We start from the raw sequence: 16,383 nt of genomic DNA, 5'->3' as shown, positions 1-16,383 counted from the left end.
GTGCTGTGTAAAGCTGACTCAGTGTCATGTGACTTTCCGTGTTTGAAGTGATGTCAGCTTTCTGGCTGCAGCTAAATCACGTAAGTATGCCACTCCAGTGGTGGAAGGAGGACTATGGAGAATGTCTTGCTGTTTTAAAGGGACAACAATTGATATCCAGTGTTCTGTTCTTGTTTGCTTTGGTTCAGTTTTGTTTCTCCAGGGCATTTAATAGCAGATTGGTATCCCACAACTGAATGTAGTTGAACATTGCACATAAAGCTGTATTTTTCTTGTGGATATGGTGTTTTCTAAAGTAAACAGATAGTTTTAAATAAAGCTCTTGAAGTCTAAAACTAGAAGACGCTTCTTGGTGGTGCTGTCATTTGTTACCCACTAACATTCAGGTTTTGTTCGAGTCATATCTTCAGGCTTTAAATGAGATCTCAGTGATGTCCAAGCCCTCAGGCTGTCCCTTCAACCAAGGACAGATGTTACCACCAGCAGAAAATAAATGCATGTCCATGTAAGCTGCTTCAGACCAATTTAAGAACTTAAGAGAGTAGCTCAGAAGGCTACTCTACTCTACTAGGCTTTAACTAGTCTCTCTTCACTAAATAAAACATTAAGCTGAGGACTGCAGAACATGTTATGAAATGGGTTCGTGAAGTGGATGGTTTTTCATAAGAAGAGGCAATGTTGTTTATTTTGGCAATTAAGTTTTGCCAGCCTACAGCAGAGACTGCAGAACCGCAGACTGGCTGAGGCTGGAAGGGACCTGTGCCCCTCTGGCCCAACCCCAGCCCCAGCAGGGGCACTCACAGCAGAGTACCCTGTGCCTTCCCCAGGCTACCTACTCCCAGTGCTCCCCTGTGTGTGACCCACAGCAGCAAGGGCTGCATGGTGCATTGCACCCACTCAGCCCAGCCTTCATGTCCACAGCTCAGCAGTGATGGCCTTAGTGGCACTGACCCTAGCCCAGGAGAGCGGTCTGCAGGAAGCAGGTGTGTAGCTCTTGCTTCTCCCATCTGTCAGTCAGGAATAGAAGGAGTCAGGGGCAGTGGCAGCAGAGAGAGCTGGGAGAGAATTGAAGGACTTCATCTCTGGGAAAGACATATTAAGAGGAGACATTGACTTCTTAATATGGTGAGCCTTGTGCTTAACTACATTGCAAATAAAAACTACTTGGCTGACATTTATTTCAACTAATTTAAATTATATTCTTCCACTTTAATTACTATTTTCTACACAGCAAAAGCAAGAAGTTTTCATATGCTTGTGGTGAAATACCCATTTCAGATGGTATTTCTGCTGTTTCCCATTCCTCCCACTTTCTCTGAAGAAAAAAAGTGAAGAAGAAAAAAAAAAAACATTGCAGAAGAAAAAAAAAGTGAGGAAAGCAGCACTGCTGATTTTAAAAATAACATTTTATCTCACTTTCGACTCTCTCTCTTGAAGTGAGAGAAAAATAACACCAAGAAACATTTTGCTGTAGATTCCAATTGCAATATATATATGTGTGTGTGTGTGTGTGTGTGTGTATGTATGTATGTTCAGAGTATTTTTCCCCTATTTGTTCTATGGAAAAGGAAAAGGATAAAAGTAAAAAAAGGAGGGAAATGAAAATATATTTTATGTCACCAATGAGAAAGAAATGTGAGAAAAGGAATTTCTTCCTATTAAAAAGAACAAATCAGAAATTAATTATTTTAAATAAAATTATCCTCATACATTACAAAAAATTCATAGTCCATAGTTGCATGGAAAAAACATTTCTTCTGCAGTGAGGGGAAATAAGACAATCTTAGGTAATTAGACCCTGTTTACTGGTAAGGGTGACACTTAAAATTCAGTAATAGTTGATAATAAGAACATTAAAAGTGATGATATCCATTGTCCTACATAGCTGGATGTATAATTAAAATTTCACCAACAAAACTAATGGCAAGAGAATGTAAATCAGCATCGTGCAGTAGATTTTTAGTTCTATTTAAGCATCTCTAAGCCCTGAAGAACAAGAGAGAGAAAAATGATCTGTTGGTACAGGATGTGGCTAGGATTTACAAGAGTGAGTTCTGCTGTATTTTTTTAATACTTGTTGAAGGACATCCTTTGCCTTCTAAGGACAAAGTGCTGTTTGTCGTGATGTGACACCATCCTAAGGAGCACCACAGCCTAGAGCCTTAGCATGTGCTTCCTTCCAAGCCTGCTTCAGACCTCTCTCTTGAGTGGGGAGGGAGGAGAAAAACAAGGCTCAGGTTTTGAATGACAACATCTGCACTGTCACCTGCTCAATTTTGGGACCAGCTAGAAGCTGAGGACTCCCATGAGCTAGTGCTCTACTCTGCTTTTGTGAGGCCCCATCCGGAATATTGTGTCCAAGCGTGGAGCCCCCAGTACAAAAAACACAGAGAGCTGTTGGAGGGGGTCCAGAGGAGAGCCACGAAGATGATCAGGGAGCTGGAGCACCTCCCCTACAAAGACAGGCTGAGGGAGCTGGGCTTGTTCAGCCTGGAGAAAAGAAGGCTGCAGGGTGACCTCATTGCAGCATTTCAATACCTAAAGGGAGCCTACAAACAGCAGGGTAATCAACTCTTTGAAAGGGTTGATAACTGCAGGACAAGGGGAAATGGTTTTAAGTTGAGGGAGGGAAGATTTAGGTTGGATGTCAGGGGGAAGTTCTTTACAGAGAGAGTGATGAGGTCCTGGAACAGGCTGCCCAGGAAGGTTGTGGATGCCCCATCCCTGGAGGTGTTCAAGGCCAGATTGGATGGGGCCCTGGGCAACCTGGTCTAGTATAAAATGGGGAGGTTGGTGGCCCTGCATCTGGCATGGGGTTGGAGCTTCATGATCCTTGAGGTCCCTTCCAATCCTGGCCGTTCTGTGATTCTGTGATTCTGTGATGGGCATGGTGCTGCCTGCATGCATTCAATACTGTAGCTCCCTGCCTATGCTGCAACCCTTCAGGGGCCCATCAGGGGGTTGAGAGTGTTCTTCAGTGTCAGGCTTGTTAGTTACTGCAAGCATGGGCAGGAAAGTAACAATCTGCATATTCTTTTGAACATGCCATAGCACAAATGCCATATTACTACTGTATAAAAAGGAACAGGAAGCAAGAATTCTAGGTGAACTTTATTTCATCAGCATGTTGCACAGGTCCAGCAGATCATAGTCCTGCACTGCTAGCACTTCAAGGCCACAGCCATTTCATGTAATTAGCAGCTCTAACCAGGGCACTGCACCGTTCTGCATGCCGATGCAGGACTTTTAATATGCATGCAGACCACATTCCTGCAAGGGTTCTGTTGTGGCTGTTCATTCTGGATTTTACCTGAAGAGATGTAGTAAGTTGCAATGAAATGCAGCCTATTCTTATGAGAATAATGTATAGCTCTGCCTAAGTAGGCTTTAGTCTTTCTATGTAGGTCAACTTCTACTGCCATACTACTAACATTTTCCTCTGTTGTTGTGAGCCAACATAATAAAATAAGGAGCACTACTTTCAGAGCAGTCCTAATACTAAGGTCCCCTTTAGTCATACTCTCATAATTATCTTAAACTGTTGCACTTACAACAAAACATGCTCATTTTCAGTAGAACTTGGTATGGTACAGCACAAGAGGAATTGTTAGCTTCATTTTACCTACCTGAAAACAAAACACCAGAATTATTTATTCATACCACCTGCAAGACTGACCATCTGCTTCCTTTCTATCTTCTTGCTTTTTCTGTTTAGGCTTAATAGCAAGATTGTTATCACTCAATTTTTCAGCATAGTTTTGTCTTGTTTTTGATGTCCCTTCATATTTTATCTACCATTTATCTGTCTGTTCCATGCACTCTCAGTAGTGATACAAAGTGAAGATGATATAGGGGTGTTTTTCCTATGATATTTCGTTTCCTTCTGCTTTATTTTCCCTTTTATTTGATAAGTTATTCCTGGCCATCCATGTTGTGCAGGAGGCTGGGATTTGCTTAGCAAGGATCATTCTGCAGAGTTTAGACAATGGCCTCTCTCCTCAAGAGAGTCAGTGGAATGGCAATTCATAATTTGGGAAAAAGCAAGGGAGAGAGTCATAGAATCATAGAATCACCAAGGTTGGAAAAGACCTAAGAGATCATCCAGTCCAACCGTTCACCTATTCCCAATAGCTCCCACTAAACCATGTCCCTCAACACAACATCCAGTCTTTCCTTGAACACCCCCAGGCTCGGTGACTCCACCGCCTCCCTTGGCAGTCCATTCCAGTGCCTGACTACCCTTTCTGAAAAGTAAAAAAATCAAAGAGTGTTGATTATAGCACTATTTCCCAGCCCTGCAAAGCCCAAAGAGTTGCACAGAGGTATGCCAAGGCGGGCACAGGCTGAAGCGGTCACCTCATCCCTTAAGGATGGAAGAACAACAACTCACAGTTGTGGTCCTCTGCCTTTCCCATGAAGAGCGCTGGCCAGGGCAGCAGCACCCTGCGATCTGTTGTCAGGATCCCTGTGGCACCCATTTTTCCATCCCTATGATTTTAATCCAATTCCAGCCTTTATCACGTGTACAGACTGTCCCTTGGAGATGCTGATTACCACAGAGAATTTAGATCTTTGACAACAGACTAGATTTCCTGATTTGCTTTACATCCTCTGAGAAGGCACCTGCAGAGTCCTATGGACCTCCAGCTCACAGTAACAAACTCTGCTGCCTTTAACATGGCTGTCTGTCCAAAGCAGGAGCATAGACAGCATCATGCCGTGGGGTTGCTATACAGCATGCTGCTTGTCAGCTGCTTTTCAAGCAATGCCAATGTGCTCTGGCTCCAGGTCCAAATGCTAATTGGATGCTCTTGTGAGTAAGCATTTTCCAGACTGAGTGTGTTGTGATCTCTTTGAACTGCTCCTTTTAGGGGGAATCTTTTCCCAAGGCTGCTTGCCTGACTCCCTTACCTCTTCACTGTGCCACTGATGGCTGTTTACAAACTACGTATGGCACCAGCAACAAGTGCAGGAGAACTGATGATACGAAGTTGGGAGGATTGGCTGACATGCCTGAAGGCTGTTCTGCATTCAGCAAGACCTGGACAGGCTGGAGGGCTGGGCAAAAAAAAACCAGATGAGGTTTAACAAAAGCAAGTGTAGAGTCTTGCATCTGGGGAGGAATAATTGCATGCACCAGTACAGGTTGGGGGATGACCTGCTGGAGGGGAGCTCTGCGGAGAGGAACCTGGGTGTCCTGGTGGACGACAGGTTGGCCATGAGCCAGCAGTGTGCCCTTGTGGCCAATGGCATCCTGGGGTGCATTAAAAAGAGCGTGGCCAGCAGGTCGAGGGAGGTGATCCTCCCCCTCTACTCTGCCCTGGTGAGGCCTCATCTGGAGTACTGCGTCCAGTTCTGGGCTCCCCAGTACAAAAAAGACAGGGATCTCTTGGAAAGAGTCCAGCCGAGGGCCACGAAGATGGTGAAGGGCCTGGAGCATCTCTCCTATGAAGAAAGGCTGAGTGAACTGGGTCTGTTCAGCCTTGAGAAAAGGAGACTGAGAGGGGACCTGATCCAGGTCTATAAATATCTAAGGTGTGGGGGGCAGAATGGCGAGGCCAGACTCTTTTCAGTGGTGAATGGAGACAGGACAAGGGGAAACAGCCGGAAACTGCAGCATAGGAAGTTCTGCACAAATGTGCACAAGAACTTCTTTACAGTGAGGTGACGGAGCACTGGAACAGGCTGCCCAGGGAGGTGGTGGAGTCTCCTTCTCTGGAGATGTTCAAGACCTGCCTGGATGCCGACCTATGCGACCTGCTGTAGGGAACCTGCTTTGGCAGGGGGGTTGGACTCGATGATCTCTGGAGGTCCCTTCCAACCCCTACAGTTCTGTGATTCTGTGATTCTGTGATTCTGTGAACTAATCTGAGGCATCCAGTGCCATCTCCAGCCTGGCACTGCCTTGCTGTCTGATTTGGAGTAACCACTAGAGCTTTCATAAGCGTTATTTTCCAGTGATTTCCAAGACACATTTCCATTTAAAAGCTTTTTTTAGAGCTTAGTTCTGTTTGTATTTTTTGTTTTGTTTTGTTTTTTGTTTTTTTTTTTAGTTTTTCCTTGTGCCTGAGGATGAACACACAATCTAGAATCTAATAAACACTGAAAGTCAAGCTGAGTTATTTTGGGTTGATGCAACTATACTGATATTTTGCACTGAGGATTCAATTAACATTTCTTCTCATGATAAATAAACCGAATAAAATCCAGCTCATCTTCCAAGAGTTGAATTTGTTCTCCACTGCTAATAGCAGTAAAAATTATTAAAATCTTGTTTTAGTGAGGAAAGTAAACTTAGGTAATTATGAATGAATGAGAGGAGCCACTCAGCCAAGTGAAACAATATATTTTATGTTTGTCACATAAATGCATTTATTGTAAATTACATCTTTGACCTTCATTAGTCTCCTCTCATTTATAAGCTGCACTTGCTCAGCTTTGGAAAGCTGCTTGAAATACATGGGAAGAAAAGGTAAATGTTGCAGAGTTCAATCATTTTCAAATTTTAGGCCACATTTAGTTGCATTTTGCCAGAAGATACTCAATTCTTGAAAAACAGCAAAACCAAAGGTATTTCTTCTCCATTTTTGTGTATCACATTTGGTATCTTCTAATCAATTTTCTCCCTATATATATTACTTCCAAGGTTGCTTTTTTCTCTAGTTTTTATTCTACTGTTTTCTTTACTAAGTGTTTCTCTCTCTATTATGGCCTTTCAGTACTTGAGGGGATCTTACAAACAGGAGGGAAGCCTTCAGACCCAGTCTGATATTGATAGGACAAAGGGGAATGGCTTTAAACTAAAAGAGGGAGATTTCGGTTAGAAGTTAGGAAGAAATTTTTCACTCACAGGGTGGTGAGACACTGAAACGAACTGCCCAGAGAGACTGCCCCATCAATAGAGGTGTGCAAGGCCAGGTTTAATGGGGCCCTGGGCAGCCCAATCTCGTGGATGGCAGCCATCATGGGAGGTTGGAACTGGATGACATTTAAGGTCCCCTCCAACCCAAACCATTCTACAATTCTGTGATTCTGCAACACTGTTTTTAAAAAGGGAGATATTGTCACTGTGCAAAAGAGTGAAGTTGAGATTTCATAGCATGGGAGAGTGATTGTTCTCCTTTTGCTTTGTCTTTTGCTGTCTCAGCCTGAGGAGTTTGTTCATCTATTCTCCAGATGCGCTTTTGCTTTCTGCGGTAGCGTTAACAAAGGAAGTTCATTATATCTCAGAGAATTTAAAATCCAGGCACACTGGAAAAAAAGCACGCTATAAACACATTTTAGTTCCAGTCAAAATAGAAGAGACTTAAAAGTTTACTATGTTGGGGTAATAGTATATTCAGTACAATAAAGTACTGCAGTTCTTTTGTACCCATGGCACAATGCCTCTGGCTTATCCTCATTGTGCAGTGCATTTACTTTACTGCAATTCTGGAAGCTGATAGCAATAATTAAGCAATAAGGCACGGCAAGTAGTATTTCATTATGCAATCCCAGAATGTTTAGGTGAGTTGTTAGGCACACAGCCAATTGCTTTAAGCCACCTGGAAGAATTATTTTTATACATAACATGGATAGTGGTTGGGAATTATCTGATTTGCTCACAGCTATGCAGTTTTCACAACCTAACCACCTCAGTAAAAGCTCATCTGCTTTGTAACTAGACTGATATTGAACTAAGTACTAATGATCAGGGATGAGCATTGCTTCTGGTTTAATGACTGACAGGTATAAACACATGGCCCAAGGCATTGCAATTAGTCCCCAAGCAAAGCCCTGAGATGCAGCTGTGGGTGTTATTATGAGACTGACAGAAAGTACTTCAAGTTTGGATGATGTGTATGAGCATCCGTGGGTAAGCATGGGCTGTGCCAATGGAAAAAGGTGCACATGAGCCACATGATTTATATGCATATTCAACATTTCAGAGGGATTGTAATAATATGTAAGTGCTCCTGGAGATCTTTTAGTCTTCCTTTTTGAAATACTTGTTCATGCAGTTGGCTTACTCTGTCCTAGAAGGTTAGATTTGCAGAAATTGGAATATCCTTAACATGGGCACTTTGTTCTCTTCCTCTTACATCCAGTTTAATCAATTATTGCCTTGCTTTTCAGATTTGCTTGTGCATCTCTTCAAGCCTTATCTCATACTGTGTCAAATCTGGGGCATAACGAACTCATTGCAAAAATCTCTCATGTTTTAAATGGGAAGAGAATTGAAGCCTCGTTTTGCAGCTTCAGCACTTCTGTAGCTGAGACTGCTATAACTGCATCTCTTGTCTTTATAGCAGCCATAATGATGTAACGGTCTATTGTCTTTGTGTGTTACCGCTTATATTACATATATATGCAAAAGGTAATGGTTATGTTAGCATTTCCCAATAACAGCAATTTCAAGTTATGTTTGGAAAATGCTCCGTGAGTATTGGGAACTCCCAGTTCTCTTAAGCAAGATGACAAACTTGGGTGTCCCAGTTTGGATAGGAAACGTTCCATGTCTCATCAGGACAGTATGAGATGGTGTTCAGAACTGAGTGGTACCCAGTGACAGTGCTTCCTTTCCTCCAGGCATTCAATGAGGAAAACAAACCTCTCAATTTGGCCACTAGTTTATATGCTTAAAAAATACTCCTGTGGTAACTGGAGCTTAAAATTGTGATGTTTTGTATTGTATATGGAAAGTAACAGAGTTTTGAATGAAGGCTAAAGTAGCTCTGGATGCTCAGCTGATGGCAAGTCACAAGAACATACTGGTTCTTAGAAGACACAATGTCCTCTGTTGTTGGCATGTACAGGTGGAATATGAAATTCTACTGAAGTGAATGAACATACTGTTCCTTGTTCAGTAGACTCATTGCTGCACTTCATATAATCTTGAATGTCCAAATAAAATGATAGCTGAAGATACAACTGGAGATAAACCCCCTGATTTTGCTTCTTGAAATATTCATTGGCTACCAAGATCCCTAGAGGGAAAAAACATTGATGTATACTTTAGATGAAAGAGAGCTCATTTCCTTTGCCTTTTGTCCCTCTGCTGCCATGTCATATTGGTAGATGCTGACCCATAACCTCATCTTATAATATTGATTTGCATTTGTTTTCAGTGTATCACCTGCTAATCTAGCAACACACACAAGTCACAACCATTTTGCAGTGCAGATCATTTTGTGAAAGGTTTATTTTCAATGCTATCAAAACCTAAATGTAATTAAGTAATGGAAGGTACTCCAAATATGCAAGCAATGTTTGAATTAGTGCAAGCACTTCCCTACCTTGCACTGTGTTAACAATAATGGAAGATGGAAAAAAGAAGCCTTCCAACTGAGGTGACTGGTGTAAATGTCTATAGATATGTACTAAGCAGTATGCATTTGTGCTGGATTTCTAAAATCTTTGTCTTGACTCATGGATTGAGCCACATGTTCTTAGTTTTTAAATGAGAAAACCTTGGTGGGACTTTACTAAGCATTCAGCTCTCCAGATCTGCACAATAAGCCAGTTAGTTACTGTACAGAATCATTAATACATGCCATTATTCAGATGCATACAAGTACTGTCCAATATGGTGTTTGAGGGGAAAATTGATTTCCTTGCTCTTAAATATGTCAAGGGCCTACAAGCAGTTTTGCCTTAAGTGTTGCCTCTAGAGCATCATTTTGTACTGCTTTCTCTATACCTTAGAATTCAAGCTGAATAAATGCATTAACACAAAATTCTATAGGCCAGCTACAAATTACCATCAATTACAACTGGTGTTTATTTTCTTTAAAAATATTCCAACTAAAATTGAAGTGGAGACATTTTATAAATAACAGTGTTCATGGTGAGGCAAATAGCTGTAACTCAGCTTCTTTTCCTGTCTACAATTTTATCCCTTCAAAAAACCCATCAAGCTGTTTTCCTATTTTTATTCTAAGTGCTAAACGAGAGCACTGATCATTCTTACCCAAGAGGCCTGACTGGGTACAGTACTGACGTTAGTCCCTTTGTTAGTCTGTGGCGGATGGTGAATATGGTCGGTTCTTTAAAACAATGTATTGATCAACCTGGTGATAGGAACGGAGCAGGACGTAAGAGAAGGGCAGCTCCTCTAGACAAGCTGTCTAATTCCTGAAGCAGCTTGCAAATTTGTCACTTTCTACCCAGCAAGGCTTCACCTTGGCTCCTTACCGTGCTTTTTGCCATCTATTTGCTGAGCTTCACGGGAGGTCAGGCCAAACCCTTTGGATCAGCTGTTCGAGAAATCATCTTTGAACAAATTCCCAAGAATAGGTAGGAAGGTCTTTCACCCCTATGGCACCATTTTGCTTCATTCTTTTTCCTGAGAGTCCTGCTATATTCTGAGACACAAAGACCCTGTTTCATTGTATTGCATGTTCATTGTAAGGTTTGGAGACCCCAGTGCCAGATGGGGCTGGCCTGCCTGGCCAAGAGATTTTTTCATATCAGTGTAAATTGGACAGTGTTTTCTGAAAAAAAAAAAAGTGTCACAAACTGATGCAAATCATTTTGTCATCAGATTCTGGAGGCATGAGAAAAGACATTTCAAAAGGCTTCTGAAACTAGAAACCCTTATCTGTACTTAAAGCAAAATCTAATTCTGTCAAGGAATTTCCATACCAGCTTTCTATAGACAAGGAATTTTACTGTAGACACCTGCAAAGGAAAACAAAACATATAGCATGTCTCTGTGCCAACACAGTTGTCTTCCTGCATTCTATTCTCCCTGGAGACTTGTAAACCTGTTATTCAGGTTTAAATTAACATAGCTCTAACTAATTGACTAATTGATTGATAAGAGGTATGCCATCCACAGAGAAATGTATAATAAATCAAGATAATTCCCAAATAAACTGTAAAGAAATACAAATCTCCACTTATTTTACACTACAATGCAATTGGAATGCAGAATAACTTTTCAACCATTTTAATTTTGAACACTTTCTGGTTCAGATACACAACCCAAGAACCAGAACCAATTGTCCTCAGTTTTATTACTCATGATGTAATAACATACCAAACTATACAGTTCGCTACTGAAGCCCATGAAGTTGTCTCATGCATTCTCTGTTTGCATAACTCTACACAGGAACTGAGGCTCAATGGGAAAGCTCTACACACATTATGGGAAGACACCGCCAAACCTCTGTGGAACTATACTTATGAAGGAAGCATCAGTGAGCAGTGAAGAAACAGGTTTGTGTCTATGGGTTTTGTGCACCTGCAGAGTTCTGTGAATCTGATTCAGCTGCTTTCGAGATACTAATAAGAACTGCACTGCACTGCACTGTGGGCAGAAATAATGAGTAACATGTTTGGTTTCTGTTGTCAGCAGTGTTCTCCTTACTATTTTATTGCATGGTTTGATGTGGTTGTCTGAATCAGAATTGCATTATAATTTTCTTCTTCTAATAAAAAAAGAAATTAACTAGCAAAATCTGTAGGAAATATCACAGAAAAAAATATTTTAAATACCTAAACTTTTTTTTTTTTAATTGTTTCTGTGTATGTTTTTTGTTGCTTTTTTCAGTGGTGTTTTTCTAGTTCTAAGCTTAGCTACAAACTCTATTTAAGACATACCCTTTTCAACACTCTATGAAACCTGGAAAGACTTAAAATTTGTAACTTAAAAACAGCATAGATACAAGAAAAATACTGATCTCAAACTTGAAGCTAAGAGAAGCTTAAATACAGGAGAATATATTTTCTAACCTTTATATTTTCAAACTCTTTATAATTTAGTTAGTTACTACATCTATATACACACTTAGAAACCATAAACATTATACCTGTATTTTATGTAAAAGGTTTATTGACTTGGTTTCCCACCAACTCATTTGACTGATTTTCATGGGGCACAGCAACGATGTCTGTAAACAAGCTCACTCTTGCTTTAGATTTCCACTTCCATAGAATCTACCTCTGGGTTATCAATTATTCTACTTGTAGCAGAATTAATCTCAAGGAAGTGACAGGGCAAACAGTCTGATTGCAGATAAATTACTGTATTGCAGAACATTTGATAAAGGTTCTTTCTTACGGAGTTAAAACAAGTGTGTTTGTGGCATTAAGAATAGGTTCTGTCCTCTCACCTCAGTTTATGTGTTTTTTATGTTTAAATATCATATTTCAAAAAAAAAATTGTTTTGAAAGTTTTGTTTAAAATTTGCCTTTTGAAACCCAGAAATTTTATTTCCTAGCTTTCCTCAAGCTACTGCAAGCTAGCAACTGTTGTTAAATGAAAGCAGAATCTGATATTAATGGGATTCCAAGAAGAGGCACTTTCCTTTAAAAAATGCTGAATACTCCAAGAAGGGCGATTTCATCCACTTTTGCTATTCCTTGTAGATTCTGCTACAAGAAGCACAGCTTTCCTTGCTTTGTTTTCCGTGGCACACACATGCGTGTGCATACAGCCTATTGAAGCACCCCACACACAGCTGAGCAGGACACTGCTGCTGCTAGCCGCGGATTACTGCCAAGCAGTGGGCGGCAATCACATTCTTACTGCCTTCTCTGAAACAGGGGTGCCAATTGCCTCCCCTTGCCTGCCACTACTGCTAATAATACATGCAAGAACCTAACTGCATTTAAAATGTTGTTCACTTTTTCAAACTTGACTGAAACTCCTCCCTAAATCCAGAAGTCACAGGCAGTGGGAAGGAGAGAAGCCAACAAATGGTGTGATCATGCCAGCCCCATGCCCTTTGAAGCCTAGCTGGAAATACAGATTAAATTCCACAAGTCTCTGCAATCCATTATAAAAGAGAAAGGAATTCATAATGTACACTGGTAATTTTGATTTCCAGTTTCAGCAGCTGAACATTTTAAGTGGCCATCTAATGGTGACTTGTTCCTATACATGGCTTGGTCAGAAGGAATCGATGGAGGCAGAGGAAGTCATTGGACCTAGACAGGTTCAAGCAGTGGGCCCCGGAGATCCTCTTGAAGTTCAACAAACCTAAGTGCAAGGTCTTGCACCTGGGCCACAGCAACCCCATTATCAGTACAATGTAGGAAGCGTAAGGATAGAGCACAGCCCTGCTGTGGGTGTACCTGTGGATGGGAAGCTGGACATGAGCCAGCTATGTGGCTTCACAGCCCAGAAAGCCAACCATATCCTGTGCTGCATCAAAAGAAGTATGGCCAGCAGGGTGAGGGAGGTGATCCTGCACCTCTGCTTTGTGCTAGTGAGACCTCACCTGGAGTACTGCATCCAGATGTGGAGTCCTCAGCACAGGGGAGACATGGACCTGTTGGATTACATCCACAGAAGGGTGACAAAAATGATCCAAGGGATGGAACACCTCTCCTATGAGGACAGGCTGAGATAGCTGGGGCTGTTCAGTCTGGAGAAGAGGAGATTCCAAGGTGACCTGGTAGTGGCCTTCCAGTATTTAAAGACTGGCTACAAGACAGAAGGGGACAGCCTCTTTAGCAGAGTCTATTGTGACAGAATAAGGGGAAATGGTTTCAAACTAAAGGAGAGGAGTTTTAGACTATATGTAAGGAAGAAGTTTTTTATGCCTAGAGTGGTGAAGCACTGGAACAGATTGCCCAGAGAGGTGGTGAATGCCCCATACCTGGAGCCACTCAGTGTCTGGCTAGACGGGGCTCTGAGCAACCTGATCTAGCTGTGGGTGTCCCTGTTCATTACAGGGGAGTTGGACTAGATGGCCTTTAAGGGTCCCTTCCAACTCAAACAATTGCATGATTCTGTGATTTGATTTCTCACCTGTCACCAGCTGGTCTGTTAGTATGCTTGTACTTGATGTAGCTGTACATAGGGGCTAAAAGAGACAAGTGCTGCAGGCAGAGAGTTGTATACCCCTACAACCATATGTTGGGGGAGCACAGAGTTAACCAGTTGTTTAAATCAGTCTTATCAAGGCAAAAAATCAAGCAGAACTGACATTCAGCTTTGAGAAATCAAGAATCTGCAAGATTTCATGTAGATTAACAAGGAGAGTGTCTGACTGCACATTTGCACATTGTGGAAGACTTCCATCTTGGAGAAAACACTTAACAGAAGTCTTCTGGCAGAGTTTGTGCAAGGTGCTGTCTGCAGTAAAAGGACAAGTGTCACTAGGCACTGTCTCTATAGTAACAAGGCCATCAGAGGGTCTGTTCTGCGTTTCCAAGAGCTGATCTGCACCAGATAAGTGAGATGCCACAGCATTCACTGGCCATGCCTGGTGTGGCCACACTGCCTCTTGCTTTTCTGGCAGCTGAGAAGACACCTAGTGCAGCACAACCTCCGCAGTCCAATATCAAAACATTCTGCATGCCCTGTAACACTGGAGAGCATAGCACAGCAAACCCTGCTGTAAGATTTAATTTGCTGTTGCAGGCCCAGTGAGAAGTGCCATCTATGGAGTTTTCGTACACTGCAGTAAAAGGAGTGAAATAAAGATATGCAAAGGAAGATTTTTCACACTGTGCCTCTCTCCTTGAGGCTCCAAAACTAGTTAAGATCTGCAGGTGGCTACAGAAGACAAGTGTCTGTACCACTAAGCTGAAGAAATTTTCCAGTTTGGTTTCTCCAAAGCAAGCTGACCCAAAAGGTGCTACACCGTCAGCAACTGCTGCCAAGTGTGCTCCCTCTCTGGAAGCTTCAGGCTTTTAGCACTAGGATCCTGTCCAACTGGAGGCTCAGCGGTGATGATAAAGCAAAGCCTACAATCAGCTGAGCTACTCAGAGAGCAATCTCTTAAAAGCAGGCAAGGAAGGTTGTCTCTCTCAACCAATAACACTTAAGAATTCCTCTGTGTTTTTTTTTGTCTTTCTCACATTTTATCCAGACCAGCTAAATGGGAGCCCCTAAGGCTTCTCACACATATCTTGCTATGAAAATAGGCTAGTATTTCACTCCACCATCAGCTTCATACATAGCAAGGGGCTTTATGCTACAGTACTTTCATTCTTCACCTCCTAAAATATGACAGTATTTTCAGCTCTTTCTGCTGTGGTGCCTCCCATCTTCATTAGCCTCACTGCTACCCGAAGGCAAGGCTGCAGGATGGCTGAACTCCCTCACACAGCATAGGGAGCCATGCCAGAACAGATTGCAAGGAGAGTGATACAGCACAACTGAGTTCTATCTTTCTCTCCTTAAGATAGAAAATGTGCTTTGGAAAAAGCAAGCCTCCGCAGTAGGCATGCTCAGAAGAAACTCACTGTTGGGTAATTACTGTCCGCCTCCATTTATGGCCTGAAAGGCAAAATAAGAAGTCAGGCTTCAGCCCTTCTCTGAGATACAACAGAGTGAATCACTGTTTTTGTAGTTGTCAAAAATATAAATAGTTGATAAACTGCAGATTGGCATTGTCTCCTGCCTTTTGGCCCACACAATATTCATCTTGCAGGAACTAACTCCTCCTCCATACAAAGATAACTCATCTGCCCTTGTGAAGGGAGTTAGTGTTAATGCATTTGGATGAATCTTGGTTGATAATTAAGTTCATTATAGCCTGTACTTTGAATGAAAATTTATCTTCTCATACAATAACCAGTTTCTTCAGCCCTTTCTCCCATCTCCTTTGTCAAGTGTCATCATGTCACAGAATCACAGAATCACAAGGTTGGAAACGACCTGCAAGATCATCCAGTCCAACCACCCTCCCATTCCTATCAGTGCCACAAGCTACTAAACCATCTCTCGTAGCTATGTCCAGTACAAGTAGTTTAATTCACTGTCAATAAGATCTCTGAAAAGTGTTACAACAGTGTAAACTTTATCACTCCACCACAGTGTTACAGAAATCTGAGGATGGATAAGTAGCCCCAGGTTACTTCTGCACGCTGCAGTGCCAAGCTCACAAAACAGCTGAGGGTAGCTGTAAGGGTAAGGTCACCAGCGCCCTGGTTTCAGCTCGGATAGTTTTCTTCCAGCAGCTGATACGGTGCTGTGTTTTGGCTGTAGGAGAAACAACAGTGCTGATCACACACCAATGTTTCAGTTATTGCAGAGCAGGGCTGCACAGAGCCAAGGATGTTTCAGCTTCTCACACTACTGTGCCAGCGAGGGGCTGCACAGGGAGGTGAGAGAGGAGAAGAGCAGGACAGCTGACCACAAGAACATCTTGTACCCTAGGTAATCACTCTAGGAAATAATAAACTGAGGGGAGTCATCTGGGGGGCTGCTTATGCTCAGGGGCTGGCTGGACTGCTTGCAAGCAATTTTGTTGTGAATTGGTTGTTTTGTGTATTTTTATTTTTTCCCCTCTTCCTTATTAAATTGTCTGTATCTCAGCCCACAGGTTCTCACACTTGTACCTTTTTTGATTCTTTCCCACACCTCACTTGGGGGGAGTGAACTCACAGCTGTGTGGTGCTGAGCTGCCTGCTGGGTTAAACCACAACAACCAGTAAGTGTGAGAA

This window comes from Tetrao urogallus (genome assembly GCF_951394365.1).
Source record: "Tetrao urogallus genome assembly, chromosome: Z".
NCBI classification, from domain to species: domain Eukaryota; kingdom Metazoa; phylum Chordata; class Aves; order Galliformes; family Phasianidae; genus Tetrao; species Tetrao urogallus.
Note: the sequence above shows the minus strand (reverse complement) of the source record.